Source organism: Ailuropoda melanoleuca, chromosome 8 (assembly GCF_002007445.2).
Source record: "Ailuropoda melanoleuca isolate Jingjing chromosome 8, ASM200744v2, whole genome shotgun sequence".
In the NCBI taxonomy this organism is placed as follows: domain Eukaryota; kingdom Metazoa; phylum Chordata; class Mammalia; order Carnivora; family Ursidae; genus Ailuropoda; species Ailuropoda melanoleuca.
Genome location: NC_048225.1, coordinates 127,732,583 through 127,748,801, shown reverse-complemented (window position 1 = coordinate 127,748,801; position 16,219 = coordinate 127,732,583). Strand labels below are relative to the sequence as shown.

The 16,219-nt window shown below is 51.7% G+C and overlaps 1 long non-coding RNA gene across 2 annotated transcripts; it reads left to right on the top strand.

Moving 5' to 3' along the window:
- Positions 1-14: 14 nt before the first annotated feature.
- LOC105241622 lies at positions 15-16,074 on the top strand. Of its 2 annotated transcripts, none has more exons than XR_002144437.2 (3): positions 15-407; positions 10,557-10,671; positions 12,365-16,074. It is a non-coding gene; the product is annotated as an uncharacterized LOC105241622 (long non-coding RNA). The 2 variants fall into 2 exon arrangements; XR_002144438.2 differs by having other exon boundaries at positions 10,557-10,810.
- The last annotated feature ends 145 nt before the right edge of the window (positions 16,075-16,219 follow it).

Below are 16,219 nucleotides of genomic sequence, written 5' to 3'. Positions count from 1 at the left end.
AGGCGGCCGGCGTTATCTGAGACAGGTAGGGTGTGACCTTCCGGCTTGCGCCCTGCCCTTGAGAAAGATGGCTGCCGCAGCGCATATCAAGGCGGAATCGGGGCGATGAAGTCCATGTTTGTTGTGGGCAAGCTGGTAGCCTACAAAACAATACGCATGAGTCAGGAAACTAAACAGGTTTCTCCCCGCGTCCAGCTACGTCTTCGGGCCGGGGAGAGAGCCTTCGCGCCGGTGTGACCCGCTTCACGTTTCTGTTACCTGTTTAGGGAAAGGCACATGGTGCGTCCCAAAGGTCATGTGATGAATTTCTCTGGTTGTTTTACGTGTGTGCGCCAACCACTGCTTTCAGAGCAGGGCCTCCGGGGTGCACCGCGAGGGGGCGTCGGCGCCTGGGCAGGAGAGCGGAGGTGAGGGACGGGCTCGCACGGCCGCCGGGGGGCCTCCGGGTGGGTGGTGGACGGCGGAGGTGAGGGGCGGGCCGGGGCGCACGGCCGCCGGGGGGCCTCGGGGTGGGTGGTGGACGGCGGAGGTGAGGGGGCGGGCCGGGGCGCACGGGCCGGGGCAGCTCGGTTGGGGGGGGCTCGGGGTGGGCCGTTGTCGCTGCCCACTGACAGACAGTGTTGGAGGGTTTTGGAGCTGTAAGGACACTCGGTTCAATGGATAGCGTGCGGTGCTAATTTTCAAATGAGTTTACGACCTGGTAGGATTAATAGAATGCAGATTAATTTGAAATCCAAATTAGTGTTTTCCCTTCATTATTTAATAAATGTCACTTCTGTACAAACAGCACCTTTATCATATAGGAGATTTTATATATACGATATTATGTTTTTCATTCTTTCGTATTGATGTATTTGTTCTTTTGCTACGGCGTCTTTATTGAATAATTCTGTCTATATTTTAATACCTTTTAGGGCAAGCCGAGTCCCACTGTCTTCTACATTTCCTTGCCTATTCTGACGGTGTATTTTCCCAAAGAATTTCAGGTTAAATAGCATTGTTTTCCTGTTGCCCCTTATCCCCAAATACTATGTTGTTCGAAGTCTGAAAATACATTGTTTAGGGGGCACCTGGGTGGCTCAGTTGGTGGACAGTGACTCGATCTCAGCTCAGGTCTTGATCTCGGGGTGGTGACTTAAATCCCCAAGTTGGGCTCCTTGACGGTTGTGCAGCTTACTTAAAAAAAAAGGGAAAAAAAGAAATTACATTACTTTTTTCCTTCTTAAAAAAAACTGAGATGTGATTTATAAACCATATTACCTTTTTTAAAAGCGTCCTGGGGCACCTGGCTGGCTCAGCTGGTAGAGCATGCAGCTCTCAAGCTCAGGGTTGTTAGTTTGAGCCCCGTGTTGGGCATGGAGCCTACTTAAAAAATAAGTAAAAATAAAAGGGTACTTGAAGTGCTCTGTTCTCAAAGTAGCGCAGGTATCACAATTATATAATTCCACATCATTTTCTCACCCCGGAGAAACCCTACACCCATTATCAGAGCCTCCCCATTTTCCCCTGCTCATGGCAACCACTAATCGACTTTCTATCTCTCTGGATTTGCCCATTATGGACATTTCACATAAATGGAATCAGAGAATATGTGACTTTATGTGTCTGACTTCTTTCACTTACCATCATGTTTTCAAGGTTCACGCATGTCGTAGGGCATGTCTGTGCTTCATTCCTTGTTATGGCCAAAGAATATTTCATTGTATGGCTAGACCACAATTTATTTATCCGTGCAGTTGTTTCTAGATATTCACCATTCCTTTCTTCCTTCCTTCCTTTCTCTTTCTTTCTTTCTTTCTTTCTTTCTTTCTTTCTTTCTCTCTTTCTTTCTTTCTTTCTTTCTAAGATTTATTTACTAAATGAGAGAGTGGGGAGGAGAGGGAGAGGGGGAAAGGAAATCTCAGGCAGACTTCGTGCTGAGCGTGGAGCCCAACTTGGGGTGACGCAGGGCTCCGTCCCACAACCCTGAGATCACGACCTGATCCAAAACCAAAAATGGGACACTTAACCGTCTGAGCCACCCAGGCACCCTGATAGTCACCATTTCTATCTTTCCTTTGGAAAAATGCCTTCAGATCCTTTACCCTTTTAAAAATGGGGTTGTCTTTTTATTGTTGAGTTGTAATAATTTGTTATTTGTTATGAATCCAAGTACTTCAGATACGTGATTTGTAAGCGTTTTCTCCTGCTCTATGAGTTGTCTTTTCACTTTCTTGCTAGTGTCCTTTGAAACATAAACATTTTTTTAATTTTGATGAAGCATTTTATTTTTAAACTTGGGAGCATTGACAAGTTCACTATGATGACTGTCCTGCCCAGGAGTGTGGCGTGACCTTCCATTTGGCTCTTGCGTTAGGCTCCAGGAAATCTTTTATTGTTTTTCATCTAGGCTTTTGTTTCTTTCTTTGCAAGTATATTCATAGATATTTTAAATTTTTGACTGCTATTTTGAAAAGACATTTAATTGTATTTAAGCAAATTGTTTTTGTTATAAAAGAAAGTTATTGGGTTTTATATAATCAGCCATCTTGCTACACCCTGAATAGTCCTAATAATGTTGTAGCCAGATCCCTTGGATTGATAAAATGGTGTCGTGCTGCCTGTGTTCAAATCACAAAATCACTGTTGACTTACTTGGGTGAACTCGGGCTGAATTCTGGGCCTCAGTTTCCTTATCTTTTGTTTTGTTTTAAGATTTTATTTTTGGGGTGGCTGGGTGGCTAAGTTGGTGAAGCATCTGCCTTTGGCTTGAGTCATCATCTCGGGGTCCTGGGATCGAGCCCTGCATCAGGCTCAGTGGGAGTCTGCTTCTCCCTCTGCCCCTCCTCCTTGCTCATTCTCTCTCCCTTTTTCAAATACATAAATAAAATCTTTAAAAACAAAAACCCAAAAAACCTCTATACCCAATGTGGGACTCGAACTCACATACCTAAGATCAAGAGTCACATGCTCCCCTGACTGAGCCAGCCAGGCACCCCCTCACTTTCCTTATCTTTAAAAGGGGGGCAATAATAGTGCTTGCCTCACAGAGTTGTGAGGGCAGAATGAATCAATGTGAAAGGTTCTTCAAACACTAAAGAAATAATTATTTCTAATATTTCATAGATATAAGGTATAATTTCTAGGGGTGCCTGGGTGGCTCAGTCGGTTAAGCCTCTTTTTTTTTTTTAGGATTTTATTTATTTGACAGAGAGACAACACAAGCAGGGAGAGTGGGAGAGGAAGAAGCAGGCTTCCCATTGAGCAGGGAGCCCGATGCGGCGGCTCGATCCCAGGACCCTGGGATCATGACCTGAGCCAAAGGCAGACGCTTGATGACTGAGCCACCCAGGCACTCCAAGCCTCTGACTCTTGAATTCGGCTCAGGTCATGATCTTCGGTCCAGGGATCGTGTCCTGAGGGATTGAGTCCTGTGTCGACTCCCTGCTCCCTGTTCAGCAGGGAGTCAGCTTGGGATTCTCCCTTTCCCTCTGCTCCTGCCCCCCACCCTGCCCCCTGCTCGTGTGCTCTCTATCTCCCTCTCTAAATGGATGAATAAAATCTTTAAAGAAAAAAGAAAAAAAGACTGTTACTTTGTTATATTGCTGATTGAAAAAGTCTCTAAAGTGAGAGAGGTTAGTCTGAGGTCATTTTTCCTTCTGTTTGGTGCACAGTCAAAAAATTGGCATATGGATCCCAGTGACTGCATCTCCGAGGGCTCATTGGGTGTTATTAGGCCATCTACTACCACCTCTTAGGCAGCGACAGCCGGGGGAGGATATGAAGCTCAGAACCTGTGAGCATCCCCTCCTGCCTGTGACACCCGTCACTGGCTCCGTGTTTCGGTGGCACTTCTATGAACAGTTCAGTGTGCTCTTGTCCGGGGGTGCTGCCCCACACCAGCCTGCAGGGTACCTCCCTGGAATCCGTGCAGATCAGTCCAGACGTGGAAAATGCCAGAACTGGGTCTTGCTGTTTGGGCCCTGTCCTCCCCCACAGCAGTGGGACTTGTGATGAGACAGAGAAAAGACTGACAGCAGGCTTTCCCAAGGTCTCCGGTGTGCTCACCCCCACCCTTTGGGGTGCCACCTTCTACCTCAAGCAGTTATTGAATAATTTTCCCAAACAAAGGGATTTCCTATGAGGAATTTTTCTGTCACTTCTAAAAATAGCTTTATAATTTCTGTTACCTTACAAGGGAAATCCGTCAAGAAAGAGAAGAATGGGGAAAAAAGAGGTGGCATATATAGCCCCAGCCCTAGCCTCTGTGGGGCCTGCCTGTATTTGTGCTGTGTCCTCCTAGCCTGGAGGTTTCCCAGTGTAGCTTAAACTCCTGTGGGGTCCCCCTCCCTCCCGCTTCCTTGAGTCAGCCTCCGCGAGCCTCAGCTGGAGCAGCACCGCACAAGACCGGAGAAATCACGGACCCTGTGTGGGGCTGCGGTGGGCTAGCCACTGCGGCCCAGAAGTCATCCCCGACCAGGCACAGCTAGGAGACAGGGTCAAGCTCTGGAGGTCCCGTCAGCAAAATGGGAGAATGATAAAGCGTGTGATTATTCTTCAGTGCCTTAGGAAAAGCACAGTCCCAAAAGAGATCAACATTTTGTTCCAGGCATAGCGGAAAAAAGTGCAGTTATGTAATCTCGTTAGGGAAAACTATTTCTGTAGTCTGAAACTACTTGAGGCCAGGTCGAGGAAAATTATTCCTTTTCTTGTCAAATTTTAGGCCCTAGTGAATTCTTTGCCATACTAGATTTTTGTGACTAAAGCTAATGCACTGATTGGCCATGGCTAGGCTCTTGACCATTGCGTGTGGACTTCTGGGAGCCAGAAGAGGTGGGGAAACCCCTAACATCTTAGCTACTCAAAAACACTTCTCAGTGCAACACTCCCCCACCGAATCATGACTTTTCAGAGGGTTATGATGAGTGGGCTTGGAGGTGATATGTTAAATATAACAGTTCTCAAATGCAGTTTCTCATGAGAGCTGTAAGGAGAAGAGCAGGGGGTTGGGCAAAATTCAGGGATGTGTTCCTGCCAGGCAGCAAATTCCTGCAGGACTAAATGTCCTAGAGCAATCGCACCTGTCAGGAAAAGGCTCTGGCTTTAACACCACCACATCAAAATCACCATCTGGCAACTGTGACAGAAATGATTGATTCAGACAAGAATCATCAATGGATGCTGAAGATACTGGGTCAAGGTTAGAGGAGTAACAGGATATTTACGTAGTCTCAGAGCAGCTGCTCACGGGATATTTATTAGTTACAAAAGGGAGAATGGTACCTTCACAGTGGAGAAACCTTCCAGATGCCACCTTAACTCAATGATGGAAGCTAACGTCACTGGTAATAGATGTCACGCACCTCCTGATATGACACTTTTAATGAACACAGTGCCACAGATTTATAACTCAAGTCTCATCATAAGGAAATAGACAAATTCAAGTTGAGGGTGTTATATAAAATAACTGACCTCTGGGGCGCCCGGGTGACTCAGTCATTTGAGCGTCCGACTCTTGATTCTGGCTCAGGTCCTGATCTCCAGGTCATGGGATTGAGCCCCGCATCGAACTCCACACTCAGCAGGGAATCTGCTTTGGATTCTCTCTCGCCCTCAGCCCCTCCCCCTCCTGGAATAAATAAATAAATCTTTTTAAAAAATAACTAACCTTTACTCTTTAAAAATATGTAACATTTCAAAATGTCATGAAAGACAAAAAACTCTTCAGCCTCAAGGAGACTATGAAGAGATGCTGACTGAATGTCACACATCTGAGATTTCTTTTGCTACGAAAGATTATGAGACATTTGGCAACATCCGAAGGAGGTTTCTAGATTAGATAATATTGTAGCATTGTTAATTTGATTTTGATCATTGTACTGTGGTTATGTAAGAATATTCTTTTTTAAAAAAATTCTAGTTTGGGGGCTCCTGGGTGGCTCAGTCAGTTAAGCATCTTTCTTCGGCTCAGGTCATGATCCCAGGGTCTTGGGATGGAGCCCTGCATTGGACTTCCTGCTGCTTGTGTTCCCTCTCTTGCTGTGTTTCTCTCTATCAAATAAATAAATAAAATCTTTAAAAAAGAAAGGAAGAAAGAAAGAAAACCTGGCCCATGTTAGTGGAGGAGGCCCCTTGTGAACTATGGGAGAAGGAGGAGGACGCGCTGGCTATGTTTTTTGGCTGCCCCATGTGTCTCCAGGAAGGACAGTCCCATATTTCATGTCTCGGTGGCCACGGCTGATTAAACCAACAGTACATTCTTGACTCTTCTCCGAGGATCTTCAGAAGCAGAGAACTATGGCTGTCACCTGTGCTGGGGAGTCAGGCTCTGCCCAGGGAAGAGCAGGCAGTGGAGCTGGGCTGTGAGGAGGAGAACGCAGCAGCTGTGCTGACAGAAGCAGCAACAGGAGCCCCGAGAAAAGCGAAAAGGATAAAATTTGCTTCCTAAGCGCCATACCGTTCTCCCATTATCTCACCTGAGTCCACTCCGATCTGCCGAAACTAAACTGCACCGGGCCCTGCTCTCAGGCCACACTCCTGCGCGCTGCAGGGGAGGAAGGCAAGCAAAGGTGGGGGCGGCTGGGAAAGGGTCAGAGCTTTTCCAGGCTACTGGCATGACCAGCATCATCCTTTCCTTCAATGCCTGTCTCACCCCTGGAAGCAACTCGAGGCGATTCCTGTTCCTTGCAGTGGAAGGGTCTGTGGGAAACCCGAGAGGAAGGGCCGATGGAGCAAGATCTGAGAGGAGGGCTTAACACAGGTGGACAGATCGGTCTTGGGCCGAGAGAGGAATACTTCTTCCCAAGAATAATAAATAATCAGTCTCACAAGCTTCACAAGGACAAGGCCAATTTGATTATTCTGTAGCCATGGTAGCAAGTAGCCATCAGGACCAGTTGTAAACCTGTTGCATCTGTTCACAGCCCCTCTGCGTGAACACCAGGCAGGGTTGCCTCTCGCTGCTCAGAATCAGACGGCCTCCCGCCCCGGGGCTCGGAGTGCCAGCCAGTCAACCACAGGCTCACCAGAGTGGCCACCGTCTGCCCATGGTGTTCCCCTGCTCACGCCTGTGAAGAGCCACCAGTCCCTGAGCTCCAGCTCCCCCCAAACTCTGTAGGGTCTTAGGTCCTTTGCTCAGGGGAAGATGCCTGCACAGCATCCCTGCCTTACCATAGCGAGTGGTACACTCAGCAAACACTCCGGTTCCTTCTGCCCTAAAAATACTGTTCCCCAATCTTGCCTCCCCTTCTGGCTGGAATGAGGATGCTTCGCATGATAAGTCACAAAAAACCTAATTCGCGGTGGCTTCAATAGTCCTACGAGCCAGTCTAGACAGCATGCCCTGAGGCTCCCCGCGGGCTGCACGGTGTTCCGCACCCTGGCCTCCAGCACCGTGGTGAGAAGTCTGCGCACACCGACGGGGCTCGGGTTTCTTCATTCAGGTCCAACGGGGGAAGGAAGTCTCTGTCCCTCGCGGAGGCACAATCCTGCACCACTGCCATCTGATTGGACCCCCTGTGGGTAGCGGCCGCGGGGTAAGGTCAGGTCGGCTCCGCGCAGGCCTGGCTCTGAAGTTACTGTCGAGCGGAACGCTGATGCCACGCCTGGCCTAGAGCCCCAGGCGGGGGTGGGGGGGCACGACACGACGTCCTCAGGACTCTGTAGGGAGCGGGAGGGGCACCCGGTGGCTCAGCCCGTGAAGCATCTGCCTTCGGCTCAGGTCATGATCCTGGTGTCCTGGGATCGAACCCCAGTGTTGGGCTCCTTGCTGAGCAGGGAGCCTGCTTCTCCGTCTGCCTGCAGCTCCCCCTGCTTGTGCACTCTCTCTCTCTCTCTCTCTGACAAATAAATGAAAAAAATATTTTTATAAATAAATAAAGTTGTTTTCTTATTTTTGAATTTTGAGAGCTCTTTTTATTCGAGATACATCCTTTATCAGATTTCTGGTTTGCAAATGTTTTCTCTCAGTCTGTGGCTTGGCTTTTCATTCTCTTCAGTGTTTCTCAAACAGCAGAAGTTCTTAATTTTGATGAAGTCCAATTTATCAGTTTTTGCTTTAATAGATTATTGTTTTGATGTATCTAAGAAATCTTTGCCTAACCCAAGGCCACACATTTTCTCCTTCGTTTTCTTCTAGAAGTTTTGGCGTTTTAGGTTGTACATTTAGATCTATGATCCATTCTGAGTTTAATTTTTGTGCATGGTGTGAGGTAGGGATTGAAGGTCTCTCGTACACATTCTTTTTTTAATGTGGATATTCTACTGTTACTGAACCATTTGTTGAAAAGACTACGCATTCTTCAGTGACTTTTCTTTGCACCTCTGTCAAAAACCAGCTAACTGTAAGGGTGCCTGGGTGGCTCAGTCAGTTGGGAGTCTGACTTTGGCTTAGGTCAGGATCTTCATGTCCTGGGATCTAGCCTCGGGTCAGCCTCCCCACTCAGCGGGGAGTCTGCTTGTTCCTGTCCCTCCCCCATACGCCGTGCTCTCTGTCTCGCTCTCAAATAAATAAAATCTTAAAAAAAAAATCTGACTGTAAATGTGTGGGTCCATTTCAGGACTCTCAATTCTGTTCCATTAATATGTCTGTCCTTTCACTAATACTGCACTGTCTTGAATACTGCTGTTTTATAGAAGCCTTGAAATCAGGTAATTTGAATAGACCAACTTTACCTTTTTTCAAAATTGTTTTGACGATTCTACAAAATTGTTTGGCAATTTGTGTTTCCATATAAACTCCAGAATCTGCTCGCTAATTTCTATTTTTAAAAAGGCCTGCTAGAGTTTTGATTAGGATTGCATTGAATCTGCAGACCAATAATAAAGAGAACTGATACCTTGTTGAGTCTTCCAGTGCATGAACTCAATACACCTCTCCATTTCTTTAGGTCTTTTTTCATTCTTTTCTCTCTTTTTTATTTTTATTTTTTTTTAAAGATTTTATTTATTTATTTGACAGAGAGAGAGAGACAGCCAGGGAGAGAGGGAACACAAGCAGGGGGGAGTGGGAGAGGAAGAAGCAGGCTCATAGCGAAAGAGCCTGATGTGGGGCTCGATCCCATAACGCTGGGATCACACCCTGAGCCAAAGGCAGACGCTTAACCGCTGTGCCACCCAGGCACCCCTTTTATCTCTTTTTTAAAAGATTTAAAAGATTTTTAATTATTGGGGCACCAGGGTGGCTCAGTCCTTTGGGCGTCTGTCTTTGGCTCAGGTTGTGATCCCGGGGTCCTGGGATGGAGTCCTGCATTGGGCTCCCTGCTCGGCAGGGAGCCTGCTTCTCCCTGTGCCCCTCCCCCAGCTCGTGCTCTCTCTCTCTCTCTCTAATCAATAAATAGAAATCTTTAAAAATAAGATCTGGGGCACCTGGGGCACCTGTCTGCACCGCAAGTGCAAACCCAAAGCTTCCTTCTCTTTCTGCTCTTGGGGGTTAGGTGGGTCCCTTCTGCCTCCCCAGTTCCTCTTTGCCAAGGCGTGGGAGTGCAGGCGCAGGGAAGCAGGGCTGGAGCAACATGTGAGCTAAAGAGGGGTGGATATTCAGGGGACTGAGGGGAAGGCCCAGTCATTAGAAGTCCTTTTCATGGAAGGCAGACTCCATAATCTACCATACAGGTCCTGCTCTAATTGAGAAACAAAACGGGGCTGGTAAAGTTCCAGTTCCTCCTCTCTTCTAGTGGTTGTGAATGAAGACAATCTGGAGAGGGGTCCTCACTGTCCCTCTGTCCACATCCTGGCGCTCTTACCCTTGGCAGCCTGGGAACTTCCCGAGGGCAGGGACCAGTGTTTGGGGCCCTTTGGAAGGGGGAAAGAAATGCCTAAAAGGGGGGTGCCCGGGTGGCTCAGTCGTTGGGCGTCTGCCTCCAGCTCAGGGCGTGATCCCAGATCCCTGAGATCGAGCCCCACATCAGGCTTCTCTGCGGGGAGCCTGCTTCTTCCTCTCCCACTCCCCCTGCTTGTGTTCCCTCTCTCACTGGCTGTCTCTCTCTGTCAAATAAATAAATAATAAAATCTTTAAAAAAAATGTCTAAAGGGTTTTGTGATGTCGTGGAGAGAGACAGATTTGAGGATTCAAGAGACTTTTATCTCAGATCTTGACTCTGCCACCGTTTCTCTAGTGGCCTTGGCCAAGTCACTTTCTCTCCTTATAAAAAGAGAAGTTGAACTAGGTGATCTTAGAGGTCCCAACCATCCCAAAACGTGTATTACACTTTGTGAGGAGGAGACCGTATATTTGTTTTTGTCTCCTCAGCATCTAGGACAGTGCCTGACACGTAATAAGGGTTCAAGAAATGTTGTGGTTAGTGAATGAATGAATGAATCAATGAACGAATGAACAAATGAATGAACACATGAACTAACAAAATAGTAGAAAAAGAAAAGGATCCAAAGTGGAGTTCTTAGACGAGCCAGCTGGTGGCATCACCTCTCTACTAACCACGGGGGTACTGCTAGTTTTAGACCAAGGAAAGGACTCAATTAGAAATAAATCCAGGTGACAAGAACCAAAGATCAGAGGACCTATGTTTCAAATACACAGCAGGACGCTGGAATCCTGACCCAGCTTCTGTATTCAACAGACATCTTCACTGCCAGACTGGCAAGGTGGTGCTGGATGGCTGGAAGAGGACGCATGGCCCCAACAGACGGACAGACTGACATGGAGCACACAGGAGCAGTCCCTGAGGCCAGGAGGTAGCCTGGGGGGCTCCCTGCACTGGGACAGGGCATCCCCCTTCTGCCACCCACTTCACACCCATCCCTTGCTGGAAGAACCAAACATCCTGGCACCCAGTCTGGGTCTCTCCTATCGGGGTCATCAAACCCACAGCTGGTAGGTTGTCCTGAAGGGTCCCTGTCCTCCCCCAGCACTCCGAGGGAGTTGAAGATCAAGCTAATTAGCGGGCAGACGGCAGGAAGGTGTTGAATATTTTGGAATCCTTGAAAAAGCCCCTCTCTCTTATCTACTCACCTCCCACCTCCTCTGTTTCCCCATCCCAGCACATTCTGCAAAGGGTAGGGATGCGGGCACGAAAGGGGAAGACCCAGGGAGGCACTTTTTCCGGCTGGGACTGAGATCACGGGGAGACAGGATGAGGTGTGGTGAGGATGCATCTCAGCACCCATACCTCTGACTTGAGCTTGGGGACTGGAGGAGAGGGTGAGGGTGCTGCTGGCCTCTGGCTCCACGGGCTAGAGCAGGAGAGGGTGAGATGGCAGGAGGGCCACAGAGGCTGGTAGGACTACGTCGTACTCAGGAGCAGAGCTGAGGGCAGGCCACTCAGGTCCCCACAGGCTGTGCTCCCAGAGGGGAGAACAGGAAGCTGTGACTTCCTCTGCTCTTTCCCTCCCAGCCGTTAGTCCCAAGGTCGCTTGCAGTGAGTTCTGACCTGTGTTTTAGTTGGCACTCTTCCACGGGCATGGTAACAATAGATAGCTGTGCGATGCCTGGCTCCAGTCCACGGTGAACACCCCAAACTTTAAATAATAATCATTTATGCAAATAGCAACATACAAAATGCTTTTTTCCCATGTTTTATTTATTTTTTAAAAATATTTATTTGAGAGAGAGAACACGAGCGAGTCGGGGGGAACGGCAGAGGGAGAAGCAGACTCCCCACTGAGCAGGGAGCCCAGGACTCCGGGATCATGACCTGAGCCAAAGGCAGATGCTTAACGACTGAGCCCCCCAGGCGCCCCTCACATGTTTTATCTCATTTAATCACACCAGTCCTGTGGAGCAGAGACTTTTGTCTGAAATTTTTAACAAGAAAACCGAGGCTCGGAGGAGTAATTTACTAAAGCCACATGTTTAGTGAGGAGCAGACCTGTGACTTCAGAACCTCTGCTCTCTCTCGGACACCCGTGTGGACTCCATACCTCCGTGTCCCCCCACCCCTGCCCCCAGGCCCCAAGGGGGCACTTTATGCAGGGAAGGGGGCCTCTGTACACGGTCAGGAAGAGGAGGCTCCAGTTTGGTTCCCATCATCCCTCAGATATACAGGATAACTCTGGCCTTCTCCCTGCGTGGAGGCTTGGGGCTGCCCCCTTGTCCCCTCCTGCTCTACCTGGCAGAGCCCTTCCCGCGCGCAGGTGCACACAGGCCCATGCAGCTGTCACCCCGGCCCCATGGGAGGCACCAGGGCACCAGCTCTCACACCTGGCAGTGTCCATACCCCGCTGCCCGCGGTCTGGGGCAACGCCTCGGAGGCAGTGTGCTGAGTGCCAGTGACAGCTGCGCCCGTCCATTTCCTAGCCCTGAGGGTCGCGGCGTCCTGGCCAATGGGCTGGAAAACCCGGCCGTGGCCTGGCTGCCGGGCAGTTGTGCTCCGGGAGCTCCTGGCTCTGGCAGACGGGGGCCTGGCCCTAACTCTCCCCTTCTGGGCAGCTGGGTCCACAGGGACGTCCGCTGGCCCCCCGGAGATGCCCTCTGCCAGATGGTCCTGAGAGCCGCCCGCGGTCCTCCCGTCACCACAGCATCTTCCTCACTCCCGCTAAGTGTTGCTGGACGCCGACGGTGGCCGTGGCTGCGGACCAGACACCCACCTCTTCCGGGCCTGCAGGCCACCCAGGCAATGTGGGTGGTGGCTGTGTTTGGGGCCCGGGGTGAGGTGTGGGGCATGCGTCTGTGTCTGCTGCGCTTCCCCAGCAGGTCCCAGCTGAGAGGTTGGAGCTGGCCTTCGCGCTGCCCCTGGGCACCATCACCAGCACCTGCTGCTGGCCTTGGTGCTGCGTCTGTACCCCGGAGGCCTCTTCCTTCCTCTGCGGCCCCCCAGCCGTGTGGTCACTGGCTGCAACGTCCTGGTGACGTCTGGCCGGATGCCCTGGGGTAGCGTCTTCTCCATCATGAGTAGCCTCGTCTCCCCTGTCACCTGGGCACAGCAACAGCTGCCTCAGCCCCGGCCGTCCTGTCTCCTGAGGCAGGAGCCCGATGGGCCCTGGCAGACACCTTCAGGGATCTGCAAGCGAGGCTGCGTCCCCGGGGCCAGGGCTGGGTGGCATCCATGTCCCTGAAGGACGGAGGCAGGCGGCGGGTGGAGCGCGCACCCCCCGCTCCGGCAGAGGGGCCCTCCGACCGCGGTCACCGACTTGGACAAACGGACACCTGGGTGAAGGGCTGAACACCCTGCTCTTTCTGGGCGCCGCCGGGGGCAGAGCCGTTCACCATAGGGGGAGCTGGCCAGGGCTGTGGCGTCCTCTGGGAGTCTGGTCTTCCATCCCCTGCCGTGTGGCCACCTGTGGTTGGCGGGTCACGTGGGAGCTGAGTGTGACAGAGCTTAGTGGTGGAAAGGGTGGCAACAGCGAAGAGGAGGAGGATTGGAGAATAAGCCTCTGGATCATCACAATCGACTTGACCTCCTGTCGCGTTTCCACCTCCGGTTCAGTGTGGACAAAAGGATTCTTTGCCGCATTTCGCCTCCTGTGAGAATTTCCCAGGGGTTCTAGACTAACAGATTGGAGGTCACTGCCTATTTTGCTCTGTCTGTCCTCCCCTACACCCTACCTGCACCTTACACGGTGTTCCTTGTTCTCTGGTGCCAGAGCCAAATACCCACCCCCCACCGCCATCTCCGCCTTACGGCGTCTCAGTGGTACCCACAGAACCCGGCTGCCTGCAGGCCTCAGCTGCGAAGGCTGCAGCCCCCTGCAGGGAGAGGCCCCCTGTGAAGTGCTGCTGGACCCCTGGCACCAGCCCCACACCTAAAACCCCATCTTTAACCAGGATTTGCAGGGAGAAGTGAAGAGAAGCCAAGGATGTGGGTGGGGCGTAGGGAGGTGAGAGGTGGGAAGGGGTGGGGAGAGGAGGGGCCGCAGGTGTGTCCAGAGAAGTGGGAACCAGAGTGGGAGACTGGTGTGCCCCTCCCTGTCCCATGAGCAGCACAGCAGCTCAACAGCACGTGACTCACATCCTGGCTCCAGCACGAAGCAGCGGGGGGACCTCGGTAGTTACTTTACTTCTCTGTCCTGGTTTTCTCATCTGTTAAATGGGGTGTGGAGGATTCCACGGTGCCTGAAGTAGTGTGTTGGCTGTTGTTCTTAACACTTCATGGAAAATGGAATCCGAGAGAAGAGGAGGAAAAGAAAGAGAAGGAAAAGGGGGCAGCTGGGAGATGGGGACTGGGAGCCAAAGAGGTCTCATCTGGGACAATGTTTACATACTCTGGAGTGAAATGAAAGTTGTAGAACTGACTCAAGAACTGAGTGAGGGGGGCGCCTGGGTGGCACAGCGGTTGGGCGTCTGCCTTTGGCTCAGGGCGTGATCCCTGCGTTATGGGATCGAGCCCCACATCAGGCTCTTCTGCTGTGAGCCTGCTTCTTCCTCTCCCACTCCCCCTGCTGTGTTCCCTCTCTCGCTGGCTGTCTCTATCTCTGTAGAATAAATAAATAAAATCTTTAAAAAAAAAAAAAAAAAAGAACTGAGTGAGGGATTGGCCCCTCAAGTCTCTTCTGAACAGTGCTCTCCAGGGCAGGGGTCTGCCTTTGGTTTCCATACCCACGGAGACCCAGCGGTGATAACGGAGGGCAATCAGAAAGGACCTTCTGGGGGCCAGCCCCTGGACAGGAGTGAGGTGGGAGAAGCTAGACAGCGTGGAGCTCCCGCTTCCGTGGCCGCCATCACCGCCACCAGGCTGACCACCGTGGCATCTCAAGGGCCCAGAGCAATGGCTGGGAGCGCGCCCTTGGCCCCCTCTGCTCTAGCTCCATCCGGGTGCTGAGCAGGAGGGACTCCCGACAGCCACCCAATTCACAACACATTAAGCAACGTTAAGATCTGAGCTTCTTGATGTTTAATTTCCTCTCTTTCATGTTTAAACTGGTTCGAAAACTCCAGGTCTGTTCCCAGTCAATTCAAGATGGAAAGTCCTCCCCATCTAAGTACCCCTCTCTTGCCACCCCCTTCAGCTCCTCCGAGGGCTCCCCTGGGGGCATCTCTGCTCATGGGGCCTGGAGGTGTAAGTATTGACGAGTTTCAACAGGTCCAAGTCCTAGGTGAGTGGCTGTGTGCACACCTACCACCGAGAGGAGAGGGGCGGCAGAGGCCTGGGCAGGTGGCTCGGCACTCCTTGCAGAGGAAGGCAGGCACTGTGGTGAAGCTGGGCCCTGGCTCCTGCAGCAAGCGGCCAGAGAGCTTTGAAACCACAGTGGGAAGGATCTAGGCTAAGACTGGGTTTCTGAAGGGCTTAGTGAGGGCGCCGTGGACAGAATGGGGAAAACTGCAAGAGACTCCTCTCCAGAAAGGAGAGAGGCAGAGAAAGGTGGACATCATGTCTCAGGGTCAAGGAGTGGCAGAGGGAACATGCTGCCGGGGCTACACCAGTGCTGTCCCCGTGAGCCGTGGGCTTCTCCACACCCACCCTGGCCTGTGTCTCCAGGCTCCCGCTTCTCTCCTGACCTTCACCGGATCTGTGGGACCACGTTGGAGGACCCCACATTCCCCTTTCTTGGTCTGAGTGCTAGTATCGCCCACCCACACAGGGGTCTTCCTCTCTCCACTCCACCCTGGAGGGGGTCCCAGCTTCCAGCTGATGCGGCAGACAGCGGCTAAGCCGCAGGTCCGTGAGCTTGACGCTTGGCGCTCCGGAGGGAAGTGGACTGCGCGCCTGCCTGGCTCGGCCATCCTGGATGGCCCGGCAGCTCTCCCTTCCACACCCACCCGCCACACAGACCCCTTGATGGGCGAGCAAGCACCTGTCGGGCAGCGTCGGGTCCGACGTGGCGGGTGGTACAGGAGGCAGGTGCCCGCAGATTTCAGTGCCTCTCCCCCGCGGAGGTGCGCGCGTGTGCCAGCGCGTGTGCAGCCTGGCCGCCTGGCCGCCCTCCCTCTTCCCCTCCCCCAGCCACAGGGGGTAAGAACCAGAAAGAGGAAATGAAATGAAGCAAAACTGAGAACTGAAACAGATCTCATCTCTCACCGCCCCTGAAAGAGGTTGCCCCAGGGCTCTGACACGTAAAGACCGAGGGCGGAGTGGGGGCTGGATCTGAAAACACAGGGCTCTGGGGAGAGGCCGGCAGGAACTGGGCGCAGGAACTGGGCGCACAGGGGAGGGGAGGGGAGGGCGCCACAGGCTGACGCCATTTCTGAGCAGGGCATGCAAATGAGGCCGAGACCAGTTTTCTAATTCTGGAATCCCCAGCAGCCCCCCGAACCTAAGTGCCCTTCATCTTGACCCCTGTATTTGTGGACATCCGTGCTGACACAAAGGCTTGTTGGCACTTTCTTCTGGGAGGGGCCTGTGTGGCG